The sequence below is a fragment of the Gallus gallus genome, chromosome 2 (genome assembly GCF_016699485.2).
Source record: "Gallus gallus isolate bGalGal1 chromosome 2, bGalGal1.mat.broiler.GRCg7b, whole genome shotgun sequence".
NCBI classification, from domain to species: domain Eukaryota; kingdom Metazoa; phylum Chordata; class Aves; order Galliformes; family Phasianidae; genus Gallus; species Gallus gallus.
The window spans coordinates 134136771-134152875 of record NC_052533.1 but is presented as its reverse complement, the minus strand read 5'-3'; positions in this window follow the sequence as shown (position 1 = coordinate 134152875).

Here is a 16105-nt window from a genome sequence, read left to right as displayed (position 1 = left end):
GATTTTACTTAGCTGCAAAACAGCACACGAGAAGGTTAGCATTCAATAGAAGCCTGAATTAATGTGACAATACAGGAAGAAAGTAGACTTGAAAACTCCAAATTAAAAAGACCTGCTCTTTTCTCTCAGCCACAGAGAGAATCAGCAGCAAATTCCTGATAGCTTCTTTGCTTCTCCTGGATTCTTAGCAGTGTTCCACATCCTAGCAGTACGAGCCACATGTGTCCTTTTACCTCAGCAGTAAAAAAAACTATATTGCAGGCCTCATGTTGTTCAAACCCAGTCAGTATGCACCCTATTTTTTATAAGCTTTGCTGCTTTTATTTCAAGTAAGTCATACATTTACTGGAAAATTGCTTAGAGTTATGACCAGATAAAATTAAGTCTGATTTATCTGATTTAACTTTGCTTCTCGAAATGATGGTGAGTATCTTCTATATTCATAACGTATTTATTGTGATAGAGAAAAATCATTTTTGTAAGAAGAATTAAAATACCTTTTACAAGCTTCCTTCTAGAACTCCCATGTACACCCATGCATGTATATAATTCTCAAAATTTACATATTTTCAAATTTTTGCTATACTCACTACTCACTAATCGTTGTTACAACTACGGGGTTTCCAGGTATTCTGCCACTGTGCAGATCTCTTTGTTCTCAAGAAAAATTATTAGAAGTTTCATTTATTTTCCCTTCTCTTAAGCATACATATACACCCTGGCTAAAGGCTTCTTCTCACTATGGAAGTAGGCTACATTTTCTTCTTCTAGTAACAAATACAATAAACACACCCAGGACAGCTCCGAATTTTGTGTTGCCCTTATTAAAACAAAGTACTATGTGCTCCTGTGGTTTAACAATGCAAGGAAAAAAAGAATGATAGTAATAAAAAGTTATTTTAGTGTCCCAGCAAGCCTTAGAATATGTTGTTAAGAATTACTCACCAGAGTCAATGAAAGTTTGACTTTGTTAAAGTTTGCTCTTAAAATCTGTTTCAACTACCAACGCTTAGTTAAGTATCAAAAAACTCAAGTTTCTTGTGTTATTGTTCAAAGTTAAGACACCTTCATATTCAGTATGCTGTAAGCTATGACTGTTTTACAAAATAGTCTACTAAAACCTCACCTTGACCATAAAATAAGCTTTAATCTTGTCACTGCAATGTTTGTCGTTTTATAGTTTGGAGCATGAAAACTGTCAACGTGAGATCTTTTCAGATGGCCAACTTCACTGATATAATTCTGATAACCATATAATTGAAGAATTATTGTACTCTTTTAGTATGTATTGCATATTTAGATCTGCAAACAAAACCTAATCACCCCTCACTAACAGACCTGGAAATGTATAATAGTATTTCTAGCCACAACAGAATGTGTTGGGTTGGATTCTTAGTTGGTAAATCTTGTAAAAAAAAAGAAGGAAAAAGAAAAAAAAAGACTAATATGTACACTCAGAATTGTACAAAAGTGATGAAAAATCACCATTTGTCTCCAGGGACAGATGCTCAAGGTTGATATCAATTTATTTATTTATATGTGTATACATAAAAGTGTTTAGTAGTAAGTTAGCACAAGTTGAAATGCTTCTGTAAGTCTTACTTTACAGCAAGTTAATTTCCTCTTAATAAAGGGCTCTTTTTGCCATTCTCTGTTCTTCTAGAAAAGAGTTTAAATGCAGTAATTGGATTTGACAGCATGGAAGGATTTGTAAATAGAACAGGTGAAAATGTAACTGGCAACAATTAAAAGCTAATTATCTGCAGATATCAACTGGTTACCAGCTGTTCTAAATCCTACAACAAAACATATACTATGAGGGAAAATCATATGCTATAGGGAGAAGTATTAGTAAAGTTTACCAAGATGGTAGAAGATAGGTGGGTGATTTGGTTCTAATCTAAATAAGTCTGATTCTAGATGGTCTCCTGTGAATAGCTACCCTCTGCAATTCCTCATGTTGGGAATTAGTGTTGATTCTTTTCCTGGATGCACTAGATTTTAACCATTGTGAGTTGTCAGTGTTAAGAATGCATATTCCTGATTTACTTTGCTCTTAACTTCGGTGGAATTACTCATATTAACAAGCTATTGATACTGATTTGCTGTTTTCAGCCTAGCTGAGGAACAGAACCAGCAAATCAGAAGGACTGCGAAAGGGGTCTGAAAGAGATTTTTGTGTTTCACACTAGCAGTAAAATGAAAGCACAGCGAGTTTCTAAGTGCTTTCTTGATTCCTTTCTTTTGTCTAGTTGCCTTTTATCCAACATTAATTAATGTAATTGCAATAATTTCATAGTCCAGTGGAGACTAACTAATGATACTGGAGCTATGTTCTCTTTCTGCAATAAATCAAGAAAGCACTTCATATTAACATAGCCTTCCCCTTCTTCCCACCACATCATATTAAAGAAGATAAATATTTCTTTTTCTTAGCTTAGGGTCTGGTGGTTAGATCACTCCCCCACGAGGTGGGAAGGTCTGATACAATACTTAGTTGTGCCTGGGGCAAGTTCAAATCCAATGCTTCAGCCATTTGAGAGCACACAGTTCTCCAGTCTTGGGAGGAACAGTCTCCGCAGCTTCCATTGAGTTTGTTCCTTGGTGTAGAAACCAGCATAAGATTTATGGAGCTAGAAGAGTGAGCATATTTAAGTAGCTAGGAAAGTTTCCTAGAATGCAGCAGGCCTATTGTTCCAGAAGTGTCTCTAAGCAATTTTTGGTCAAAAAGAAACAGACCAGGATACTGTTCCAGTGGTGGAGACTGGCTGGGCTTCATATGATTAAAGGAAGCATAAATCTGTATTCCCAGAAACAGTCTTCCAAATAAACCCCTGCAGAAGGTGAGGAAACACTACATGTGCAGTCAAGCCTTTCCACCAGAAGACACCGCCGCTGGCACTGACGAATTGTTGAAGTGATATGTAGGAAGAGGAACTGCTGGTGCTGCTGCCTGACCTTGTGTGTGAGAGGCCCAGAGCTAGCCAGCACAATTCCTGCTTTCCCAAGCTCACACAAAGAGAGAAGGAAGGGAGGAAACTAAAAGTGCATTTTGTTAGGTACTGTTGCCGTATCTGTCCTGCCTGGTTACTGCCAGTTAAAAATGATAATCTGAGGGCAAGAACATGTTAGAAGAATCTGCAAAAAGCACAGCAGCTATTGTGAGAAAAGGCTCTGGTTGCATACATTTAATTTTTCAAGTGCATGGATGTATCTGGAGTGGCAAGTCCATGGTCTACAGCTGAAGTTATAAATAAAAGCCTGGGATATTCCTACTTCCTGCTTTATTAAAGAAAGATTAGTGAATATGAAAGGAGGAAGGGAGGAGACAAAACTTAAAAAGGCCTAGGGTGGGGAGTAGCTTCTTCAAATATGAAATTCATTTTGTTACATTTTCAGGAAGAAAATATATATATTCTCCAAATGTAAACACTATAGACAAGAAACTGTCATCTTGCCACAGGATTCCAACACAAATTTTCCAGGCTGCGAGCTTACACACAGCATATTCAGGCAACAAGTTGTCATGCACAATTCTGTACCTGAATTCTCTGTGTTGAACAAAAACCTACTTTTTTTCTAGGCACAAGAGGTTAAATTGACTGGCATATTACTGAGTAGAGCTGGAAATATGTAAATATTCCACCTGAAGGTAAATCCTGAGCCTGATTTCCAGCCAAGAGCATCTCTGAAGTGAGGCATGCCTAGAGACGTAATGTTTACCATTCTTTTTCAAGTCAAAAAGCTTGTGAATTCGTGGAAGGAAAACAAGACTTGCCACGTATTTTATTTTTTTATTTTTTAAGCTGGCACCTTATTCTAGGTAAGAATTGTCTTCCTAGTTACTAACCTTTAGGTCAATAATAATAATAATAAAGGATGAGGCCATGTGTAGGGAAAATTAAAACCCTTCTGAGTGAGATCAAGAGCAATTCATAAGGAAATATCTGAAGTCTGCAGACTGTTTGGAGGCAACCACTCGGGGAGCACTGAAAAGAAGGATCAGCCCCTTGGACACAGCATCACTTGTGTCAGAGGAGCTGTTGTTCCATAAACTGAGGTACACTGCTGTTGCCAAGGTGTAATTCTCTGCCATGGTGCTGGTTTTACTCTCACTGATGCCATAGGTTGTCAGCAGAAGTGCCCCAGTAGGTGGAAACAATCTGCACATTCAGTGTATAAACATTTGGGGAAAGGAAAGAAGGACAGCTGCGGGATGTAGAAGACATTACATCCTCTGCACAGTCCAACCAGCTGATCTTTTGAACAGTGTGGGAACTGTGACCAATGCAGAAGGCCTGCAAAGGTGGTTTCTTTGTTTGTTGTTGTTGTTGCTTTTAATAAAAAAGAGAGGAAAGAGGGCCACGGGTTAAAATGAAGGCAAGACACTGAGTACACACACTGTAGGTGAGGATTTCCATCACTAGGTTATGGTGTGAAGCATGACTGATAAATCTTTCTGTCCAGTGACTTCTAAATTATTGTCAGCATATGGTCATGTAGGTACATATAAGAGTGGTGTTTTACTTCCATTAATCTTGAGTACTTCAGTCTCTCACTCTTAGAAAGGTGGGAGAAATGGGTGTTGAACCCTCCTTTAGCTGAATAATTCTTTAGCAAGAATAATTCTCCCTTAGATCTCCCACTTCCCTAGCAAAGAATATTATATAAAGAGTAGCAGCAGCAATTGCATTTTATGCAGAGCTTAATGCAGCTGGCATATGTTAGGTATGCTTTGATAACATCTTCCAGATCAAAGCCCTAGGGAACTGGGGCAGGGTGGGGGGGAATAGAGGAATGCCTGATTTGGGATCTTGGTTTGACTTAATCGGGAGGTAAGTACTAGGCTGTTCACTTCTCTCAAAGAAAGGAATTTGGGGTATGCATAAGGATACCACTACTTGAGAAACCCAGAAAAGGTATAGCAGTTAGGGAGCTTAGGTGCTTCCTGCAATATGTAACAGGAGGTTTTGGAGTCACAATTTTGGGAGTTTGGTGCTGATTTCTTTAACTTCTCTATTTAGCATAGTTACAGTGCTCTTTCTTTACTCTCTTCCACCACTATGCATTCATACTGAGTGAGAGGTAGAACTCATCTAGGACTGAGAAGGAAGGTTAACCTGCAACCTTCATGGTGATCCTTCTTGAACCATCCAATACTTGCTAGTTGCACATCCAAAAGAGTATTTATATATTCTATGATGTGCCTCGCTGTATTAGATTAAATTGATTTTACTAAAATTTATTTTTCTCATCAAATAAAATGCACTTCATTCAGAAGAGTGGCTTTTTGAGAATTGGAATTTTTCTGAGAATGGCAATATCCCAAGACATTTTATTTGAAGTTTAGTGACTTACCATGCTTCTGTAACATCTATTTCTTCTAATATTAGTCATGAAAATTGGTATTAGGGAAATAAGAGACTTTCCTTGTTATGATCAAACTAGTCTGCCTTGTAAATTCTGCATAGATACAGACACATTTCCATCTGCTTTAGGCTTCTTTGTTGTCAGTCACATATGTTCTGAGAAATACTCCTTATATTTTAGCACTAGACCTAATCAGATCATTCACAGTAAATAATTTATTTGAACAAATTAAGACTTTTCTGTTTGTTAATTGTTCATGAGCTTCTTGTGATTTCTTGAATTTATTTATTATTCAAAGTATTTACACAATGACTTCTATGAAAAACTTAATGAACAAATCTTTGTGTACTGTTTGTGAACAATATGTCAATACTGAGCTTGGAGCTGTTGCTCAGTTTTTGTTAGAGGCTATTTAGCATGTTATTATTATCGAAGATGTCTTATATGAATACTTGCTATCAAAATTTCAATATCTGTATTTTGTAATACCTAGTAGTGGATTATAATGTGCTGGAACTGCATATATCCCTAATGTAAACCTTTCATTTCTAAACTTGAAAATACATCATGCATCTCCTTTTAAAAGAGATTTCATTTTTATACAGGTGGATGTAGAAAAGGGTTTGTTTTTTCTTAGGTAGTGAGCCTCCATTTGCAGTTCATGTCTGCTCTTTGAGTCTGTGGTTGGAAAAAGAAAAAAAAATAATAACCTATCTGTTGTTTTATGTATGAGAACTGTTGCTGTTAGAACACAGAGTAATCCACTGATGTATGGCTGGCTGTCTTATTCTTTCTTCTTTTAATACCCATGCTAGATTTGTATATTAAAATATAGCCTTAATGTTGTGTATGTGAAAAGTTAAGTATTTGTCAATAAAATATCTTGAGCACAGGTTTCCTCTTCAAAAATTAAAACACATTCATATGAAATAAACAATGCTCTCTTAGTTATTTATTTATGAATTACAGTATCAAAAGTGAATGCTAAAAATATGTGTTTATAGGATTTTTTTCAGAAAATTTGATAAAACAAAATGATTAATTTAATGATGGAATTGCTTATTTGTATTTTAAAACTAATTAAATGAATTTTTATTTCTTTTATTAAATGTTACAGAGGCTTTCTCTGTAATTATTTTAATTAGATGCATTAAATCTTTCTAAGACATTCAATACAGAAAACTAAACTGAAAAAGCACAGCTGTTTTATGACTTTTAATTCTGTTTAAAGCACACTAACCATGATCTTATTTTGATTCATCACAGCACTTGTGTAAGATTGTTGAAAAGACATTAAGCAGGGTATACTTATCTCCCTTTATATTCCTTTGGAAATGTCATTCACGTAGCACCAAAATGTTATGTTTTGGTAATGTTGGTGCTTATTTGACATAGAACTGACAGGTGATGTCTAGGCATTATGCAGCGTTGTTAAAAATTACGTAGAATGGACAACTGCATCAGTACAGGAGGGAGAAAGCTGGTGAAATTTTGAGGAAAAAATCTATTACTGGATAAAATTCACAAGTGAAGTTATACAAATTAAATAAAGAAGAGAAGATGCATCAGTGGGAAGGCTAAAAGGAAAATTCTACAACATAATCTATCAGGCCTGCAGTAATAAAATAAAATGGAGGAAAAATTCCTGAAGACAAGTAGGGCAGACTAAAATAGCCTATTTCATAGGCTTGCACATCTTATTCTAATCTGCAAGAAACAGATTTTATTTCTTCGTTAAATCCTGAAGTGAGATGTCAGAGAGAAGTATTCAGATCACTTGTGTACACATGGGGATTCTCATCTACTATCTGCCATTAAGTTGATTACAATCTCTTAGAAATTTCCATTGAAAGTGCAGATCCTTTCTTAAGAAATTTGAGCTTTTTTGGTATTGAGCTGATAATTTTTCTTAGCTTTATATACAAGATCACTTAGAGTAGACTACAAATCATGCTTTTCCTTGTGGGGCTTTCTGGACCATAAGGTAATAACATCATATACTAATTGCTGGAAGACATGGCTTTTTATATAGAGGATAATCGTAGCTCTCATTGTAGAGTTTGCTCTACAAGAGTAGAAATAGCAGTTAGAAGGGCTAGTGGGTACAAAAAGAGGCCCAGTGCCTGGCTGTAGAATCACATCCAAAGTGCAGTGGTCAATGGCTCAGTGTCTGGATGGAGAATGGTGATGAGTAGTGTCCCCCAGGGGGCCAGTGCTGGGACCAGTGCCCTTAATATCTTCACCAATTACATCAACAGTGGGATTGAGTGCACCATCAGCAAGTTTGTAGCTGACACCAAGCAGTCGGGTGTAGTCAGCACACCAGAAGGAAGGATGCCATTCAGAGCGACCTAGACAGGCTCATGCTGTGGGCCAATGAGAAACTCATGAGCTTCAACACAGCCAAGTGCAAGGTCTTGCACCTGGGTCAAGGCAGTCCCCACTACCAATACAAACTGGGTGTTGAAAGGATTGAGCACAGCCCTCTGGAAAAGAACTTGAGGGTACTGGTGGATGGGAAGCTGGACATAAGCCAGCAATGCGCCCTCACAGCCCAGAAAGCCAACAGTATCCTGGGCTGCATCAAAACAATCATGACCAGCAGGTCGAAGGAGGTGATCCTGTCCCTCTACTCTGCACTGGTGAGACATCACCTGGAGTACTGCATCCAGATGTGGAGTCCTCAGTACAGGAGAGATATGGACATGCTGGAGTGCATCCAGCGGAGGGCCACAAAAATGATCCAAGGGATGAAACACCTCTTCTATGAGGACAGGCTGAGAGGACTGGGGCTGTTCAGTCTGGAGAAGAGAAGGCTGTGAGGTGACCTGGTAGAGGCCTTTCAGTATCTAAAGGGGAGCTACAGAAAAGAAGGGGACAGACTCTTCAGCAGGGTCTGTGGTGACAGAACAAGGGGAAGTGGCTTCAAGCTTAAAGAGGGTAGATTTAAGTTGGACATAAGGAAAATGTCTTTTACACTGTGGCGAGGAACTGGAACAGGTTGCCCAGAGAGGTGGTGGATGCCTCATCCCTGGAGACTTTCAAGGTCAGGCTAGACTAGCCGCTGAGCAACGTGATCTAGCTGTGGATGTCCTTGTTCATTGCAGGGGAGTTGGACTAGCTGACCTTTAAAGGTCCTTTCCAACACTAAGCATTCTATGATTCTATGACTGAATATGAACAGGTCTCAGAAAAAATTAAGAAAAGCTTACCTAGCTACTTGTTCATATCTGTTTATGATTTCTTTACTGAGTAGAATTTAGACAAATATTTGAAACAGAAAAGAAAAATGGTTCCAAATAGTAAAATAATTTCTCTCTCATGTGTATTCTCAGGTCTTGCATTTGGGCCATGTACATTGCAGAAATGTTTGTTCACTCTTATGCTTTCTGATGGAATGAAGTTGTATCCTCTTAAAAATAGAGCCAAGAATGGTTCTGGGAACAATTCATTTCAGGAATAGCTTTTGATAGTAGATATGTGTACTACTGCACTTATCTTGGTGTATTCTAGTCTAGCCTACCCTTATAATCTTTCCATTCCCATGAGCTTTTGTGTCCCATGACATTAAATTACTTCAGAACATACCCCTCACTTCTAATACTCTGTCTCAAAATGAATAATAATAAGTTAGCTATGGATTATAACCTATGATATATCACATAGGACCTACAGAACTCAGAGCTGAACAACATAAGCTGACGCCTCCAAAGTGGAATGGATGTGAGCTCAGGGGCTGGACACCACTCCCAGGAGTTATCTCACTTATCCATGTGGACAGAACATACAGGCTGCAACCTGCTAGCCATAGGTCTCTTGCTCAGTGTTTGACAGAGCACCTAGGTGCAGGAGTTTGGGATGATGATACGAAGTACTAAATGGATAGCCCTGGAGATACTTTGTAAGACAGTATCTAAATAATCTTCAGTGTCTTGTTTTAGCTGTCATATCCAGGTGATATAGGGACGAGTAAATCCAGAATTACACTAGAATAGTTCAAGATGCAAAACAACACTTTGTCTATGGGACAGTCACTTAAACTTTGAAAAAGTAAGCAATGCTTTGCAACAAACTGACTGGCAAATTTACAGTCAAGCACACGCTGCTCAGTGGAACTTCTTGGCCATAGCTCACGTTGCCTGGCCCTTGTGCTTCATCCTGTCCTTTTAGTTGAAGAACTTTTACTTCTTCAACAGTGGGCAGGGAGGAAGAAATGAAAGGACATGATGTTCATTGCTGTAGTTACAGTGGGGAATTTGAAGCTACTGTTGGAAATTGTAATTGTGACCAGTTTTTTCATGTGTTAATTTAGTAGTATTGCAGTGCAATAGTCTGTGGGAACAGCAGACTGAAAGCAGTGGGAGTTATGCAATGACATGCTTTTGAAAATTCTAATAAACATTTTCTTTTATATACATAAATACTTTTTAAAAAGCCCTGCATGTTTGTGACTCATGAAAAATGAAATCAGTGGGTCTTGCCTGCTTAATGGATACTCTGGGGATAAACGTTTTTGAGAGTCTGAAAGCTTCGGTACTTAGGACCACTTCTTAATCAAATATCTGGATATATGAAATTTTATTCCTTCCTAGAAGGGTCCATTTTACACATATCAATAATGCCATTGCAAAGGCTACATGCCTATCATGTCTTCTAAAGATATCAAGTGTGTAAAGTTGGGGATACTTTGTTTTGTGCATGGCACTCCCTAACGTGATTTCTCTTGCTGCTATGCCCTGGCCCTGGCGGCTGCTGCAGATCTCAGGGTGGACCAGGCCCATCCTGTGAGTCACAGTGCAGGATCCACCTTGCCTTTGGATTATGCCTCTTGGCTTCTGCATGTTCAGCATCACTACAGATAAATTTTGCTCTCACACTGTACAAATCAATGAATCTATTCTGTTGTCTTTCCTCATTGTTTTCCAATCTTTTTTTTTTTTTCAAAGAACTTGTGTCAGAGACTGTGTCATGCAGAAGTAATGGATGTGGCTGAGAGCAGAGAGGACTGTGATAATCTTTGCATTGAGTCATGCATGTACATATACAAAAGCAACAAAAAGTTAATCTCTCAAGTAAGATTAGTTGGGATTTTACCCAGGGTTTAATTTGACTGTTAGTATAATATCCATTATATATATACAAGCATTTGTTTGTTTCATGTTGTTTGGGTTTGAATTTTTCTTTTACATTTTTTTTCTTTTTTTTTTGTTATGACCTCATCTGCTTGTTTTTGCATTGATCCATCTCATCCTGCTTTCAGCTTCATGCTCCCCCTCCCCCAGACTTTCTCTGCTTTTGTTTTTCTTCTGACATCATAGTGGCAGCATGGCAAAGCAGCACAGAGATCTTCTTGCTTCAATTCAATTTGGCTTGCCTGTATTGCTCTGTTTCTTCCTGAAATTGTATTGCCATTTCCAGAGATGACATAGCAATATTTCACTTGAGTTTACTTGCCATTTTAAGTGGACCTTCATGGATTTGCATTAATGATATGAAACAATGGCTAATATCACTACAGAGCAGAGAAAGGTATAATGAAATTAGTGTAGCTCATTGTCTGCTGTGCACTGAATTGGCAAAGAAAGTCAAATCACAAATTGCTATAATATCTATAAAAATCCTGCAGGATCAGTCCTACCCTATCCTCAAAAAGCTATGTATACTGATATGCAAACATGTTTAGGGCTAATCTGCTTTTCTCTGAGGAAAAATTAAAGCTGGTGAACCGAATAAGAATACTAGATGCAAAGATTTCAAAACTGCTTTGCAGCTCTTCCAAAATACAGCCTGTTCTGTTTTGTTTCTGGAAAAAAAAAAAAAAAAAAAAAAAAAGTACTTTTAAATATCTCTGACTGAACTGTTTTGCAATGCTCTAAAAATTTCAAAAAGTTGGTATATTGAAATAAGATACAAACCAACAGAAAACCCCATAATCTTTCTGTGATTCACATTTCTGAGCAGACAGCAGCATTGCACAACATCCTGAGATTTGAAATACGAAGGGATCCTGCCTCCAGATGAAACTTCATGGGGATTTCAGGCAAAATATAATTATTTCATATAATTATATTATATACGAGCAGAATATAATTATGCAAAGTTGGAATTTTGTCAGGACACTGTGGTGAGCACCTATGCTTTGTGAAAAGCTTATGGGGATTTTTAATTACAATAAGTGGTCAGAATCTTAGTTTGATGTCTCAGCCAAGAGATGAATCGATACTGAACTACTAGACTCTCAGTACATGCCTGGGTAGTACGAAAATAACAGAACCATTAGGCAGCCTGACTCACCTTGTAGTGATGGCAGAATGGGCTGTATCTGAAATCTGGAACAATGATTAAAAAATACTGTTGCTATTCTACAGAAGAACAGTGATTATGAGGCATGTAACTGTATTCAGGATTCTTTCATTCTGAGGGAAAGATACGCATCTGCTAAACATGCAGATATGTTATCTGTTCACTTTAGAAACACTTAAACAACTGAGCATCTATCCTTAAAAATTACCACAGAGTGGAATAACTTTTAAGAAGTTATCACGCTATGGAATGAGTCTTATAAAATGAACTCATTATGAGTTGTAGAGCCTTCAATCAGCAGAGTGGATATTACACTGGATAGCTGAATACCCAAAAGTTTCTTAACTGGTTCAGTCCTATCTGTCTAATCTATCTATCTTCTCATGTCACACCCAGCTCTACTGTATCTGAATGTCTTCCAAGTCTCTCTGGGGCAACAATATTTTTTTCATTATTTTTGATAATGTAATATAAACTGGAGGCTACGGTATCATTATTTTATTACTATCCCTGAGATGTTTTTGTCAGATGTTAATTCATAATGTTGCAAAGTTCTTTCAAAAGAACAGAAATTAGAGTTGATACTTTGGGAAAATATTTTGTTTTAGTGCTCCTTACTAGCTTTTTAACTTCTCTATGTGGGTTGTGCCAGGTGTTTCCAACACTTTAACAGGCTACCGATGTTCCTAATTTTAGAATTTTTTATCAGGCTTTTTTTTTTTTTTTAAATACTTGAGGATGTTTATATTTTGATTAAGAACCTGGGCTGAGCAGAGAAAATACAATTCCGATTTCCAGCTGGCACAGATCTTTATGTAAGGGCCCATACGATAATATTCCTTTGAGTTTGCTTTAGGTTTGCAAAGCGATGACAACTGTGCACCTCACAGATGAAAGCGCACGCAGTCCTGTCTGAGTGGTGCCAAAGTATTATGGATTGAGGGTGCCTTCTGTGTTCTTCAGGATGCTGGAAGGAGAATGAACAAGGCAAGTAGAACTAACTAAAGTGCTCTCCTGCTTTTTTTCTGCAGCTAACATACAGAGTCACATGTAACAGGTAATAAAATGTGCTTGTCCGTAGGCTCTGCATGTGAGGCAACCTGATTGCCAGAAACTTAGACTCATGCAAAATATGATCCATAGACAAAAAGTCAACTTAACTTTAGCAGAGCTGCTACTGGCTTCACTATAATTAAGTGCTAATCGTAGGGGTGTGCTGTTTTGCAAGGCATTAAACCAGTTTCCTGAGCGGATAAACTCCCGGGTCAAAGGCCAGGGAGTTTACTCTGTCAGGAGACCAGAATCACTGCTGAGAAAAGCAGCACACCTGTCCTGTTATTGTGATTATGAGACAAATGTGAATACAGCCAGTAAAACAAAGTGACTTGAAAGTCTGGAAAATTTATTGACATAATTGGAAAGAGCAGTGTATTGTATGCGTGGCAAGCACGGAGTCGGGCTCTGCCGGCCCCATGAGACAGCACTGAGCTCTGGAAACTGAAGCAGGCAAATGGGAGGTGGGTGCAGGCAGTGTGGGGCCACTGCTGCTCTACGTGGTTTTGGGAAAGTCGCCTGAACTCTCTAAGGGCATGCTGTCCTAGAGATAAAATGTGGGTACTGGTTAGTAAACACAGAGGTGTTTTCAAATGCAAATAACGAATGTATAGCTCTTTGGCATAGCATGATGGAAAGTTTAATCTATAGAAAATAAAAGTGGTGTCTGTTCCACATGTTTCAGCAAATAAGAATTTAAAGAACATATACCAACAAAAGAGCCATGTAATTTCATGAAAAAGAAGAAAAAAAAGCCTTTGACCATAAGTTAAAATAACTTTGCTCCATTCACTGGCTTAGAAAGAACGGAAAAGTGAGAGGTGCTGTGATTTTTATCACCAGAATGCCACATTTATCAACAAGTAATTGGACTGCTAGTAAGGACTGGTAGGGAACATCCATCCCAGCATGAAATGTGGATTGGCTGAGAGTCTGCATAAACGTAGCTCTCCTCTGTTCACCCTTGTGTTTGATACAAGAAGATCCCTCTCAAAACTGAGCAGCCTTCTCATGGCATGCAAGCAGAAAGATACCACAGCCAGATATCAAAGAGGTTGGAAAAGGAGAAAAGAGCCCCTCCTGCATGTTCATCTACTCCTAAAAATGTAATTTTCCTTGCCTCCTATGCTAGATAATCTGCTATCAACAGCATTAGTTAAATAGTACCTTAGAAGTTAGGTCTAAGGTTGAATCACACCTAAATGTCTCTGAGACTTAGGTAAATGACAACTGTTAGCCTGTTAGCACTCATCCTGTTTGTCTTCAAGGTGGTGAGATGATGGTTTTCTCATATATAAGATACTAATGTGTATACACACATAATGTGGAGATTATAAAAGACTGAGCCAGACCCTTCTGTATGCTCACTGACAGAACAAGAGTCAATGGACACAAAACAACAGCAAAAAAAAAGGAATTCTATTTAACACTAAGAGAGTTGTTTGGTTGGTTTATTTTATTGTGTGGTCAGGTCATGGAATAGAAAATGTGTGAAGTATCAGAAGCTTGGAGATATTCAAAACCAGGTTGGATGCAGGCCTGAAGAACCCTGCTCGGAGCAGAGGGGTTGGACTACCTCATCTCCAGAGCTGCCCTTCGTTCTCAACTGTTCTGCAAGTCTGTTGAAAGAATAATCAGCCTTACAACCAGTGTGATGACTGTTGATGTTTGAGTAATTCACCTTTATCTTTACTGGTGGAGAAAACAAAATGTGTGACTTTCATACCTCCTTGTTGGAGCTTACAGTATTAATGGACTTGTAATTAGATTTTTAAAAATCTGGATGCTACTGATTTTCAGTGGCACAGAACTAATTTACGTACAATGATTCTTCACTCACTGCAGCAATACTATATGGTTGTTATAGAAGGCTTTATTTATAGATCTCCAGAGACGTTGCAGATGCGCTGTGCAGTTACACCTGATTTCATGCAATCCTAGAAAATCGTAGTGGAAAGGACTTTAATCCCAAAGCAAATTAGGCTAATCTGTTAGATAAAGCTCTTAAGGATCTCCAGGATGAAGAATCCAAGACTTCCCCAGGCAATCTGCTACCTTACTTGGAGGAAGCTTTCCTTTACAGCAAAAGTGAATCCTCCTCCCTGTAATCCTACTTTTATCTATTCTGGCCATGAAAAAATAGGCTCATTTCAGCAGCCTTTTATGCACTTGAAAGTTTGATGTCTCTATTCTTGACTGAACAAAGCCATGTCTTCTAGATCTGTGATCACTCTCACTGACCATACCTGGACTCTTTCCAGTTAGTCCACATCTTTCTTTAATTTATACAAATGATGTAAGAGAGAAGTTTAGCTTTATAGGTGAAGTTCCTGCACACACAGGGTTTTTGGGAGTTGGGGAGAACAAGTCAGAAACAATGCTGGCTTTTGGAACAAAATGAGGCTTTTAAAATATTGCATAATATGCCTTAGAGGAAAAAGAATACCCTAGAATATCCTAAAGGTCTCTAATCCTTGTTTTCAGAGCAAGTACTTCTAGTGGTTTATGATGCTACTACTCTTCTGCCAAAGATTTTTGCCAGAATAACAATTTTGGATCTATGCACAAATATTAAGGCCAGATCATGATGCTCCTCTAATTTAACCTGTTGTATAAAACTCCTGCGTCAAGCCCAAGAGTTGCTGGTTGAGCTTGGCATATCTTTTAGGAAGACGGCCAATCTTGACTTAAAGACTGCCAATGATAAGGAATATACTAGATCCTTAGATAAATTGTTCCAATCGTTAATTACCCAACCTAATTGCTAGTTTGAATTTGTCCAGCTGAATCTTCCAGTCATTGGATACTGTTGTGCTTTTGTTTACTAAACAAATGATCCCTCTATTAGAAATATTCAGCTGCTCACTGTAAGGCTTTTTCAGATTCTTGCTCACTCCTGTAGCCCTCTTCTGCAGCATTTCTAATACACCAATATTTTATTGAGTGTATTCAATGTTTATTTATTTAGCTTACGAGAAACACTGGGGTTCAGTAATCATTTCCTGGTGTGCAGCCAAAGCTGTTCAAGATATTTCAGTTATTGAGATCAAATCTTTATGCTTGTGACCCATTGTGCGTGGATTTCTTCGATCTCATGTAGAATGTCTTGCACAAAGCTCTTCTCTCATCATCCAAAAACACAGTAGGTGAGGAGATTGAGCAAGCAATTTAACAGTTCAGTTCCACTTCTGAAGAGTGAGTGAAGCAACTACACACATGGACTTAAGAAGGCTTGGGTTTTGAATTAGCTAGTTGCTTCTTAAATTAAAAATATTAAAGATAAAAAATAAAAATAAAGATATAAAAATAAAGATATTAAAAATCTTAATATTTTCTTCTTTTAAAGGCTTGAAAATCATTCACAAAATCTTAGAAAGGT